Source organism: Pagrus pagrus (genome assembly GCF_965226575.1).
Source record: "Pagrus pagrus genome assembly, chromosome: 6".
NCBI lineage: Eukaryota > Metazoa > Chordata > Actinopteri > Spariformes > Sparidae > Pagrus > Pagrus pagrus.
Window position 1 is genome coordinate 20,122,713 of NC_140190.1, and position 14,415 is coordinate 20,137,127.

Below are 14,415 nucleotides of genomic sequence, written 5' to 3' on the forward strand. Positions count from 1 at the left end.
GTGCTGGGAATATCTATGGCTACTCATATCAGAGGTCGTGTAAACCCTGCCTTTCGACTGTGTGGTTTTGGCGTTTTTCTTTGTGTTGGGTCTGAGTGATGTGGAACATTTGGGACTCATGCAACAACTAATTTAATCAGGGAGGCTTACTGAGTTTTCATGTGCAAAAGTTCACTCTCTTTGGGCATGTGAAAAAGGTGCAAGAAAAGGTTTCACCTCCAATTATGGACCACCTAATAACAAAGCATAACTTTGTGGTACAGACAGATGACTGCCTTGGCTTGTTAGTTAAACATACTTTGAGTAGTGTAAGTCTTTTGTTGAGATACTGCTGTATAGGCATCAGAAATACACTGAATGCAACACTTGACAGAGCAGAGGCAGTTGTAGGGTCATCAATTACAGCTACAAAGAAGCCTCTGTGTGCATACTGTAGGCATTTGTTGCACATACTGTATCATCGCCGAGTCTATTGGGCAAGGTGTGTGAATCATTTCTAACCCTTTTGTGGGTCTTTGTACTGGCAAGTCAATTATACTGAAATGCCCTTAAGCAATAATGGGAAGCCTTGAATACCACTGTGGTGAGTCTGATCTCTGACATCTCTTTGGTGAGAGGCCACAGAGTTTCCCAGCAGGTATCAATCCAACGTCATTATTATTGAAATTCCTAATGAGGAATGAGCCTTAGCCATATTTTTAAGGCCACAACATCATTAACATGTATGACCCCTGACATGTCATGTCCATATCCCATCCATTAGATATACCTGTAATCTTCTTACATCACAAGTCTGCCTCACACATGGCGAAGAAACATACAGACTTTATATTCCTGATGCATTCAGATCTCACTTCCTCTTATTTCTCACCTCAGAGGATGTGTGTTTTTCATGTTGGGCGATTCAACAACTAACAGCTACCATTCAAGATCCTGAGGATTGCATCACTCCAAACAGGCTTACTCGAAGTAATGAATTCAGGTAAATCAAACTTAGTCATACGCAGTAGACAATGTGGGCAATCCCTACCCCTTTCTCTTCCTGGGATGATGAAAGGACTGATGCAATTGGAATTCAGTGCTCCATTCAGTGCATCAGCAGACATAATGTCACAATTATTTGTGTGTGTGTGTGTGTGTGTGTGTGTGTGTGTGTGTGCGTGCAACCCCTCCTCAGATGAGGTAATCGAGGGTGCTTTTGGGTGCATATTTCACACCAAAAGGCTTTACAGGGGGGAATGCTAATTTCCTTGGCAACCTGAACCCCCAGGCTGCAGTGCTGAGCGCCATCCAATAAGTCTGTGACTCAAAGCATATAGCCTGCCTCCAAAATACAAAGTACTTTATGAATATATGTATGGTAATTATTGCAACTTTAGCACAGGTCCAGTGTGAAGCCAAGATTTTACCCCTCTGAGCGCTTTGGAGCAAACAACTCTGGCATGTTAGGAATTGTCTTCCCCAGGGAGGATTTTTCAATATTCCTTCCTATTCCATATGCTTGGCTATCTGCAGGTAATATATGGATGAAGTTGCATTGATTTTATGAAGGCTGACAATCACTTGGGTATGACTGGCATGGAAAAGCTTTGACGATAACAAGAGTGGAAATACTGGTCTTTTTGTGTTGCCTATCAATGCTCTGGTGCAGCCCCCCCCCACAGGCTGCACCAGAGCAGAAAAGTTGTGGGCAGCAGTCACAATCCATTGGTAGCTACAAACTTACTCCTAGGTGTGGAGAGTTTTTGTCAGGATCACTGGGAAGATCCTCACATTGAATGGTACAGGAATAGCCAGTGCTGATACTGCTTTCATAAAGTAGTCAAGGATGGTGGTGAAGAAGTACCTAAGAAAACTGTAATAAATGTCCATCAGTGTAAATAATAATAGTGTGCATGCTCATGCACAAATGCTCAGGGTCTATAAAGGTTGGGAGTTGCAGGGCTGTTTTGCAAATCAAGGTTGTGGTAAAGCTTCACAAATGGAAAAGGAACAAGATCTAAAATAGAACGTGGCTTGTATTTTACTTTATTTTATTTTTTTGAAGGCAATCAAAACAAATGCGTGCTGATGGGTGGAATATATGAGGTCTGCTCTAGCATTTGACTATTTTGCTTTGACTCAAATATCTCCTGTTATGGATACAGTGTGGGAGAACTGAGCCTGTGTGGCATTGTATTACAGTGCAGATTAATATTATCCAATAGTAACCCAAAACAATGGTTTAATTGAATTATATCAAACACAATGTTGGTACTATAAGAAAGTAATATGTCACTTGCTATTTTTGTGAAGCCTTCATATCTTGCAATAAACTAATATACTCACATTATCAAAATTATTCAAAAAAAGTGATTTTGTACAAATTTCTCACCTTTGCCAATGTGTTTTGAGGGTGGAGAAATAAATCAGTGAACGTCCTGGCTAGCGTTCAGTTGTACAGTGCATCACAGAGTCTCTCCTGCTTGAATCCTGACAGCTCTGTCAGCCAAAGAGTTAATCACACTGGACAGCAGTAGAGCGAGGTAGTAGGTTATAGCAGCGTCTGGCTGTAAAGTAGTTTAGCTGGATTTCTTTGAGCCCTGGATGACAGAGCTTTGTAGCAGCCAAAAGACTTGGGGTTTTCTCGACTGATGAATCGAATCATCAATGATTAGGGGGCAGCCCTCACCATTAAAGGTCTCTGTGAATAAGGCATTGTGGACAATGACACATCAAGGCTATAGACAGGAAACCCATTATGGGTAAAGCTCACTTTAACAGGGACTCGTTTCCTGCCTTATTATCATATGCACAGATGTGACATAGTGGGGATAGAATAAAGTGGAGAAAAATAGAGCTTTCCCATAGTTCACACTGCTCCTTAAAGCATCCCCATTGTTTTCCCTTTACAAGTTAAACGGATTTGACATGTTCTAATCAGTGTGGACTTCTGTGTCTAGCTGTTCATACTGATGGGATGCCTTTCCTCACTCTACTACAGTGTTGTGGAGCTTGTTTTCCTGTTGTTTTGGATTGTGTATTGTTGCTTCTGTCTAGAGGACACGAGGTCGTCCATGGGGGCAAAAAGGTCTCTGCCTGGCGTGACATGGCGTCGGCTTTTTGGCTGATTGAGCATGTAGCCCTTTGTTGTGTTGCAGGTTGTAGTCCAGGATGCTGTAGTGGCAGAGTCATATCCAGGACGGATGTAGCGTGCAGAGTAGGGTTGGGCCACGTCCATCGCCATTGGCTGACAGTGATCGACTACTAATCCCTGAGCATCGTAACATTGTGATTTAAAAGGCTCCCCACCAGAGAGCACAATTAAGTGGCGTGTCCTCTCAGAGTTGCCGTATGGCAGGAGTTGTTGTTGTTTGTGATATGCGGGGAGAGGAAATGAAAAGAATTATGTTGCTGCTTAGTGCACTAACATTACACTTCCATGTCCCATTTATTATTCTTGTTAAACCAGCTCAGTTAGGCGAACCCAAGACACTTGTGGCAGGAGTGTTTCTTTTCCTGCGGGCTGCTGTTTCTCTCAGTCATGCCGTTTTCATTCACAGTTTTCTTAGCTTAGCTTCCTTGGCTAGTCAGCCAACGTTGTTATATGCATATGAGGCTGAACAAAGCTAAGTTATGGGCATGTGGTGCAGAGACGAGGACGCTTTTAAACCTGGCACAGGGATGTATGTCAGTGGTAACAGGAGATAGTTTCCTCTGCAGGGTGAGACAGTCGAAAATTCATGTCAGAGCAATGGTGGGAAACAGCGGCGGCTACAGTGGTGAGCTAATATGCAACTGCTGCCTTACAACAACACTGAGAGGACACACTGGCTCAAACTCGTAAACAACGATGTCATCGTTCATCACGATGTTTTACTGTATGTTCTCCCCTTCTAAAAACATACACCATTTATCGCGTCAAGGTGATTCCTTGGCCACCAAAATATAAACAATTAGCTTGCAAATCAACATGCTGTATTTCTCACTTACTTTTTTGATAAATTCACTGTAATGTAATTATATCTGTCAAAGAAATAGTACAAAGAGCAAGTGTGTCCTCTGTGTGGGTGGTGTCTGGATGTGATTGATGATAAGTGGTCTATTTATCTGATGGTAAGAGACCTCAGCTGCATTTTTCCAACCTCTCTCTTTAATCTGCAGATATAATGAACAGGTAGAGACATGTCTGACAGATTTCACCCTTAAAGTCAAAATAAAAGTGTTACAAGTCCTTATCTGTGCATCTATGTGGGATGTCTTTTCTCCATAAATCATTGACTCTGTATGCAAATAAGACTCCATCTAACACAGTGTCTATCTGTGTCCGTTGGTGCCTTTCAATGGCTTTTGTGGGATATGGAAATTTAATCTCCGTATTTACTCAACAGTATCCCTTTTTGTTCTTCTATTTTACTTTCTCTTGTTTAATGACATGCATGGGAACAATCTCGTCATATGCAAAACAAGATTACAAGCAGTAAATCAACTTTAGCCCTCAAAGGTGGAATTCTTTAATCATGTACACATAATTGATTCATCAAAAGTTCGACTGTATATGCACAAAATCTTGATGCAGTACGAGAGTGATAAAAATAATTTGCCTGCAAAAACCTGCATGGTACATCAAATTTAGAAGGCTTACACAATTTCACTTTCATTTCATGTCTATTATGACTTACACTGTGGAAGCCCACATACCATATTGAGGTCTTGGGAGTCAGGGGAGAACCTTTTCTCAGCCTATTATTACATCTGCCAGCAGAGGGATTGTCCAGTAGCAAGCTCTATCCAGAAACTTGGCCCCAGGCTCCATGCAGGACCAAGTAACTCCACTGAAGTTACTGTAGAGCTTGTGATAGAGCTGCAGTTTCCAGAGCTCGAGTGGAAAATGAGGCCTTTATCATGAAAAGGAGACCACACAAGAGCCGCATAGGTATTAAACTTTCCCACTAAAAGTTTATTGAGTTATTTTGGTTGCAACATCGCAATACCCAGCCCAGTATGGGCCCCCCAAAAATAGAAATCAGCGTAGTAGTTTTAACATGGGATCTCACAATAAAACCAGCTCCCTAAAGCAGCAAAGTGCTGGGCAGGTAAATGCTAGCAGGGAATCCTCAGGATGTTTCATTGCATGAAGGGGTTTCCCATAGTTCAGGAAATACAGAAGCTGATGCATGGCAGACCTACACATTTGTCTTCTGGCTGCTGTATCCCTCTCACCCTCCTAAGCTTCCCGGTCCCCAACTTTGAGCCAGCTGCAAATGACATAATTCTTCTGTCTTTTCATGTTGGATCATTAGTTGTTAAGTCAAACCTGCCTGGCGATTTACTAGGGGTTCTGAAGAGGTTGAAAAGCAAATGGGACCTGTAATAAGTCCCTAGGCATGGACACCAGGGTGCTGTACAGACATATTGAAGAATGATTTGCCTTCTCATTCTCAGCTTGGGGTGCTCATGTGGGGATTTATGTTTGGCTAAGAGCTAGCAGGCTAATTTGATGCTGCTAATGGTGGGATAGCATTTGGGAATCACCCATCGTTTCCGCATGACAGTCATGGTAATACACTGCTATAATTAGACAGTGAACCCTTGATGAGTGCAGTCCTATATAACTACATCCATCAGACTGACAGCATAACATAACCAATGATGTCACTTATCACACAAGTGGATTTCACAAGGGCGTCAGTGTCATCTCCTTACCAAAATGTAAATCCCTGGTCATCTTTAGCTTGTTGGCCTCTAATCCTTCTGCCTGTAGTAGGATAAGACAAAAGGATAAACCCAAAAGGATAAAGGTTAAAGATAAAGAATAGCTTTAAAGAAGGAGAGCTTAAGTCCAAAAGATACCGAGATTGGAACGAGCAATTATGACATCCAATACTTATGTGCAAGTAAAACGACATATACATTGCATTAAAAAGTTCCCAAGGCCTTGAGAATCTCATACACAACAATGTGTGCAGCTAATGCTCAAATAATTGTTCATTTTCCCAGGGCAGTAATGGAAAAGACTTTGTTCTTTGGCAGTGAAGGTGGAAAGCTGGACAGATGTTGACTTCATGATAAACATAGAGGCCCCAGGTTAATGAGAACAAAGGGTGGGAGTTGTTGAGTTGGTATGGGCGGGTGAAGTGGCACTGTAACTTTGTCCAGTAATAGATTAATTTGCTAAACCAGGAAATTCTATGAAGTACCCGCGGAAAAGAGATGGGAGATCATTAAATACACTTTATCAAGTAGCTCTCCCACATAGAACATGAGGTTGCCAAATAATCAATGAATCAATGGTTTTCTTATTAGTTAATTGTAGTTAATTAATTGCAAATCTTGGTCCAAAATTCCACCATCTAGTAACCAAAAAGTACTAAGACATTGTGTCTGAATTTACAAATAAACCTGTTTACCTACAATAAACAGTTTGGGTCTCATAGGATCGAAATTATAAAAGGATGTCACATGTAACAATTGGAGTCTTGAGTTCTCTGGGTATACCAAAGCTGATATAGTTCCAGGCAAATAAGTTCAATTTTCTTTTGCCACCAGATTTTCTAAATACTTGTTAGCCTTAAAGGTCCAATTTGTAAGATGGTTGATTTGTAAATCTCCTTCCCAACTCGTCAAATACCAATGCATTGGGTTTCCCTGGCCAGGAAATTGGGACTTACTCAATGATCAACTTTTAACAAATTGGACCTTTAAAAAGCCATTAGGTCTTCTTTTGAGAGCAACATCTTTAAAAGGGTAAGTGTTGGTGGTTCACATTTGTTTTTTTTATCTAAATTTTATTTAGTTAATTTTATCTTAAAAATGAAATACTGTATGTGTTTCAGTCGATACCAATTTTCCATCACATTAATAAAATATACAGCAGCAATTGTGACAAACTGCAGTTCTCGTGAAGATCTATGATTGCTCAGAAAAGCTCTCTTTAAAGGGTTGAGGGAGCGTGGGAGAGAGTGATGCAATTAACTCATCCTGAGTATACAAATGCATTAATAAACACGCCTGTTTCTGTTTGGAAACCCCAAATCATGGAGTACCTATCCAGGAAAGGTAATTTAAGATCATAACCCTGTGTGTAAAAAAAAAAAAAAACGTATTCCAAGAGCTTTGTTAAAACCTACTGTGCATAGAATTTTTGCTTTGGACTCCTGCCCAGACGCTTGTGAAAAGACTTTGACCCAACTGCCATCGTTAAAATCTGGGCCTCTGTGATAAAACCCCCTGAAACAAACACATCTTAAAAACAGTGTTTAGTGATGTACAATCCATTTCTGGGCCTTATTTGTTGTTTGATTGTTTGAGAGATCAAGGTCAACCATATATTACAAGGTTTTTGGGGATCTACTGAGATATACTCATGCATCTGCAGGTTTCCTCTAACAACGCATCTTTGAGACCTCTTGCAATTCTGTTCGACTGTAATGATATACAGTATATGGTCATTTGTTGTCGGTTTTAATCAAATCTTTTTGTCTGCAAGTCAAATTTCCTTGCTTTAAAGATTATTTTAAATTTAGTTAGACCATTTGACATTGATCGTCTGTCACAGAGCCACCACCTACTTCCTTTGGTGAAGTCATTGTTTGGGGTTACAGTCAGCATTTGACTTTCTTGTTTCCTAATTGCCTTCTGACCTTCTATCAGTCACGATTTCCTCAAATATGACTCAGCTGATTTGTTTGAAATGGGCAGATCACAGGCTCTGCAATCTAAGGGTTGGTGAATGACCTTGACTTCAACCTTGACCCACCCACACCCTGCTGCATAATAACAAAAAGTTGAGATGAGCTCCCTGTCTCCATTCTTTGAGCCTTTAACTGGAACAAGTGTATAGCAGAGTTGAGAACCACTGTTAATTTCCTGCTAATGTCAGAGACCATTGTCCAACCAGCTACAGGCATGGTTGAGATGCGATGGCCAGTGAGAGAAGGGACTGTTCATTCAAAAACAACAAAAGCAGCTCTTCTTACTGTGATATTTATCTGGACACTAGTGACTCTAGAGAATATACTGTAGTTAACTGATTGTTGAGTCTTATTCCAAGGTCGCCAAATAAAGATCCTTTAAGTTGGTGGCTCACTAAAGTGTCAAAACTTGCAATCTCGGGATGACACTCAACAATCAACTTTGAATGGTGTGTTTGCAAACAGCAACTAGCAGGTCCTGCATAGTAAGCCTTTAAATAGACTAAACTGTGACTTTTTAGGTATATTCACATAAAGTTTGGAATAATTTTATTCCTAAAATGTTATCTTAATATTTCCATTCATCTCAGTACTGAATAATTCTGAATAACAACAATGATTCACTTTGTCTTGACATGAAGCAACATTCTGTAATTGCAGAACAGTCCTTCATGTCCTCTGTTTGAACCTTTATTGTATGCTGTCACAACAGTACCCACCACCTAAACTGAGATCAGAGACTCTGTGAAACAGTAACCAAGTAATGCAGGTTTTCAATTTGCTCTGTCTCGCCAGCGGAAATGATTCCTTCACCTGACCTCTTTGAAATCTACTTTAATCTATCAAACAGGGGTCCAAAGGAAACAGGTTTAATCTTTTGATTCAAGTGCCCCTCACTGAGTACAAATTCTCTTTAAAGTATGAGTTGGCAGCATGACTCGGGAAGATCAAACTGTTGCTGAGGTTGAAATAGTGACATCATCAATTTAAAATTGTTTAAATTGATTTTGGGAAGACAGGATTATGGAAAAAAAAAACTCAAGGTTGACTGCTTTGGGTTCCAATTACCGTGACCTTTTCCAAACACTGATGTCCCACCATATATTCTGCTTTTAGATCAATTTCCATCCAAAAATATAATTCACTTACTGTGTTGTCTTTTTTCTTTCTCTTTTTTTCACTTATGTTGTTATCTGGTGTGGCCAAAAGGGCAAACGTCAAGCGGAGGAGGAATGGAGTGTGTAGGAGTGTGTCCATTCTGGCAGTGACCCTCAGAACTCAGACAGACAGCACAATGTAAGCACAGCAGGGTGAAAGTTAACCTGGTTCTGCAGAAAGTCACACATTTGAACACACACACACACACACACACACACACACACACACACACACACACACACACACACACAAACACGCACGCACACACACACACACACACACACACACACACACACACACACACACACACACAGCCAGCCATCCATCCATTACTCCAGTCCTATTATTCAAGCTTACGTCCCCCCCTTTCTCCCATTTCTCACGCTTTCTTGTACTCTGGCGCAGTTCCTGATTTTATAGCGACTGGACCAGAATGGAGAAGAAGAATTACGTCAGTTCATATTGTTGGTCAGACATCACACAAACAACAGCTGGCACACATGAAATCAAAGCACTAAGTAAATGCAGTCAATAAAACCTGTGGAGGCAAGACTTAGAACCGCTACTCTACATCACAAAGTCAGGTCGTCCACTGTCAGTGGCATGATGGTAGTGTTAGTTGGTTAGTCCACAACTTTGGTCCAGACAGTCACAACTGCGTATATTTCCATGAAATCTAGTTCAGACACCCCAAAAGACTTTTCCTCTAGTGCCACCAGCAGCGCAATTTCATTTGTCTGAGTTTATTACGTTTATTGCTGAAAAGCAGATATTAACATGCTAACGTGCTAACCCAAGATGCATGTTAGTACAGTCATTGTGACCATGAGAATGACAATTAAGTGTCCAATCCAGTATTGTATCAAGAGTACACTGAAACTCTTTTGTGAATAATCAGTCAAATTGGACACACATTATTATCCCAGTAGCAGTTGGCAACAGTCAACAGAATCAAATGAAAAACGACTGGACAAAAAGCAAAAATGATGCTGGACTTGCTGGCCTGTTTTTTTTTTTCCCAGGCAAAGAAAAGCGGGCTTTATTTTGAACTACTGCATTACTCAAATCCCCCACTGATATAATTGGCCATAACCACAGCAGAGTACGACGTGCCCCTCTCCAGGCCATGGCCAATCTCCTGCACAGATCAATCAAAGCAATTCAACACTGGCCCTTTCAGCAACGGGCCCACCCTGGACTGATGAATGACCTTGGCTACAGTACACCCCCTGCACACACACACACAAGCACAAACCTGATGCAAACACGTGACTGTGATAGTACAGTCAAACCAACCTGTAGCTGCAAACCCACTATTCCAAACTTTGTGCTCATCTCTTGCAGATGCTAAACATAATACATGTGCATAAGCAACCCTGCTGGGAATTAAGCCATTAATCGCTGAATGTTAAGGGTATTGAAAGTGTTCATGCACAAATTGGAAACCTTTCCTGCAGCGCCACTCAGAACAACAGCGACTCTCAACATCTTCAGTCAAAAGCTAACATGTCATGTTATGGTTTAGTCACGTTTTCCGACTTCCTTCATCCATCTCTGACTCTCTCCCAGAAGTTATAGCGACAGGCGACAAAAATGAAAGCACTGTTTCCTTGAGTAAAATACAGATTTCTCTGTATTTCTCTCTCATTTGGAATCGAAGTGGCACATACCTATCACAGCTAGTAAGTTAGTTTCAGGTTCTGTCATTTGTCTCCACTGACTCCGTCCTTTTGTTCTCAATGTCCTCCCTTTGTAAGCATGTATTCAAGTGTGTATGATGCTACATTTCATAAGTGGGTCACTTTACGTGCAAGGAAGCCTTTAATTAGTTAGTCCGCCTACACTGTCTCTACATCCGCACTGAATTGGCACCTGAACATGTGAGCCCTTAAATGTCCATGTTAGTGCAATAGTTTGATAGCTATTAGCAGAAAGAGTCATTGAAGATTAATGTCGGGTAAGGAGGTGTTTGTATATATATATATATATATATATATATATATATATATATTTCCCCCTCTGCATGCTGCTTCTAGTTATATGATACTTGTGTTATTCTTTTCCCTCAGTTTCCTTGACAGGTGACACATGAAGTGGAAAAGTCAGGAGCTGAATCATTTGAAGGTTTTTTGGTTCATGTTCAATTCACTGTGGTTTTCCCTTTAATCACCACAGAGGAGGAAGAAAAAACATGACACTTGGCAGCTGGAAGTGGATATTTTTAAATCTGTAAAAGAGCAACATAAATAAGACACGCGTTTCGTGTCTTCATGATAGTCATTAAGTATTACCAGTAAGCCTCTAATTAAAGCTCTCACTGGAATATAACTGGATCAATCTCATTTGATGACAGGGTGGCTGATTTGATCAAGTGTCAACCGGCGGTAACAGCTATAAAAACGCAATCCAAAATGTGTATTCTTTGTATCATGTTTTGCATCACATTTTATTTAATTGAATTAAACTGTAAGACTTTAAAGTGGCAACATACAACTTTCCCACCCTCTAGCATTTACAAATGGCATTATTGTTGGTGCTGCTGTTGCATAGTGAAGGTTTTAGGGAACCAATCTGAATACAGATGGTTTCATTATTCTATAATCACATTATGCAAATCAACATTTACTTCATAATAATACATTAAAGCAAAAAAAGTGTCCATTGCCAGTTTAAATAAATTTAAAAAATACATTTTAAAGTAAAAATTTCCTCACCTAGCACATCAAAAAACAAAAACATTAAATGAAATAATGAATGAAATGAATTACCTCCCAAGACCTTTTTGCACTTACAGCTTAAGTCTATGTCTGATTATAGTTGCAAGAGCATAACAACTTCATGAATTATGAATGATAACACTTGGCAGGAATATACCAACATCTGATATATAATTTGACTGTATTTTGCATATCCAAGGTCATCGTAAACAAACCCCATTTATTGCTTTGGGTTTGTTTATGATAGAGTAGAGGCACGTGTGAAGGTGGATCATTGCAGCTCTTGTGTATGTTGAACACCTGTGTTAACACAGACAGTTACATAACTTGTGTTATCCATTTACGTATACCATAACTTTCTTTGTAAGCAAATGACCACCATTTCCTCACACATATGGAGTTCAGTGTGATTCCCTAATGCAGTCAAAACAATAGAAACAATAGAAAAAGCCCAAAACAGTTTTTTGTTTACAAAATTTTGTAGTAATATGAGATCATATTATTTGTTTTTGAGATTTGAATTGTTGTACAGGAAATTATATGGGAATATTCTTCTGTCCACATGTTGAACAGAGTAGCAGAACTTTACAAAGTGAATTGAAACATCTCTCCATCACTTTCACACCATGTCTCTCACTGACTGCATAACCTTTTGCCCATTCTTTCAAATCTGCTCTCTCGCTCTCATTCTCTTTCACTAAAGTCTTTCATGCTTTTTTCTTCCAGCTCTCTTTATTATCTCTGTCTCTCTCACTCTCCTTTTCCCATTCTCACTGTTGCTGTGAGCTGCCTTTCCCATGCGCTGCAGGCGTAGTTTTACCCAAATCCAAGAGGGAATTGCAGAGAAAACATCTCTGGTTACCACCGTCTCTGTGGCTATGCTCCTTACCAACTTTTACAACTGGTGCGTTTGAAGTCATGAATGACAAATGACAATACTCTAGCTCTGACCTCAGACGCAGGTTGGTGAGAGCTATTCACTGGCAATTAGAAACCTCACACAAGTATTGAATGCAAGCTCTGGACTGCATTCAGTCTTCCTGCTTCTTACTTCTGGGATCAAATGCCTTAATCAAGGGTATGTAAAAAGTCTCAAGACAGAGTAAGCTAAGGCCTTCCTAAGGTGACACAGTATGGTAATTTGCTATTTCTTTACTAAATAAGTCCGGTGCAACCCTTTTTAGTGTTTATGTAAGGTTACAATAATATGTTAATAGAGGGTATTGCATGATCAAATGCATCAAGCTCCGGCAAGATCACCGGATCTTAACATGGCTGCAACTTATAACAGAATTTAGTATAATAGTTATAATTCAGTCCTCAAAATATGATATCTATTGTGTTTAGATAATGACAGTTTTTACTTACTAAGTTACTGAATTAATCCAAAACCAACTCTGTATGTAATCTATAATGACGTCTTTTTCTTTAATGAAATTACAAGATGGTTCTTCCAAGATAAACAAAAGCATCAGTCATTTCAGAAAATGTTAAAAGACAACATATCTTTATGTTCAAATATTATGACACTAGCTAATTAGCTAGCTAGCTCACGCTCCATTGTGATTGCTGATTTGTGCATGACAGTCCTGTTAAAGAAGATCAAGTGATACACTTTGGTTGACAGCACCAAAACAGCCACTAAATGGACCTTGAGGTGAGAATGTTTTGTCATCAGCTTTTAGCTTGTACATGGTGCGGCCAAAATGTTAGCTCGGCCTGTTTCTGGATGCTTTGCATTAATAACACTGCATGTCCTAGTTTTACATTCACCCCAAATAAACAGTGACTTTAATTCTAGGACTTGTCCGTGTTCAGGTTCTTTTCTAGCAGTACTGTTGTTGGTAGACGAGCCCCCCTGAAGTTGAAGATAAACCAGCTTCTTCTCTGTGTGAACCACAACAATATTCCAACAGAGCTGCTCTCTCTTGTTCTGCAAAAAAATAGAAAAAAGGTGATTAGCCCAGAATTTTCCTACTAATTGGCAGAATATTAAGCTGCATTGATGTTCAGAATTGAAAGCTAAGCTCGCCACAGGCCGGAATGAATAATTGATTCTTTGAATAAAATGTTAGCATAAAACGTGAGCCTGCTAAAACACACCCACGCAGGACTTACTTTTCTCCTCCTGCCTAATAGGTTTTCCTCCTCCTCCTCCTCCTCCTTCCTTTGCCATCTCCTCTTTTTCTCTTTTCCAATCTTACAAAAACACATACACACACCCGACCACCTAGACAATTACAGTCTGCTCATTTTGCCTTGGGAACTTTTGGCAGTTTATGGGCCAGATACCGCACGTTAGAAGAAACAATTTGGTACAGTCATGAAAGAGCAGAAAAAGCAGACTATAAAACGCTTCTCCAGGTGGTGTAGATATCACAAAGCCCTCTACCTCGAGGTAACCTGTTAGTTTATGTATTTTCCATTTATGAATGTTGCTGTTGTTCAACAGGAATGGCATGATTTTGTATCATTGAGAGATTTTATGAAGTGCCAGGTAGAGTTTGCAAAAGGCAAAGAGAGAGCATTAGTGAACATTATATCTATTTGTCTTCATTTTATTCTCACAATAGTTTTCCTCTACCATTAAGGGAGACAACACAATTCAAGCTCAAAAGAACAGGGGGAAACAAAGTGCTCAGAGGCTGAATGTTGAGTTTTAACATCTAACACCACCAGATGGCACTCTTCTGTGGATGGGAAAAGAGGGGAAGTTATGGCTGTGTTCCCTCAACCACCAAAAGTAAGGAAATATCCTGACTGTATAAAACCTTTTCTGACTTAATACATCAAAAAAGTTTCAACGTTTTCATTTTGTCAACACAAAAATGAAGTAATCTGCAAATTCCAAAAAAAGGTTTAATTGG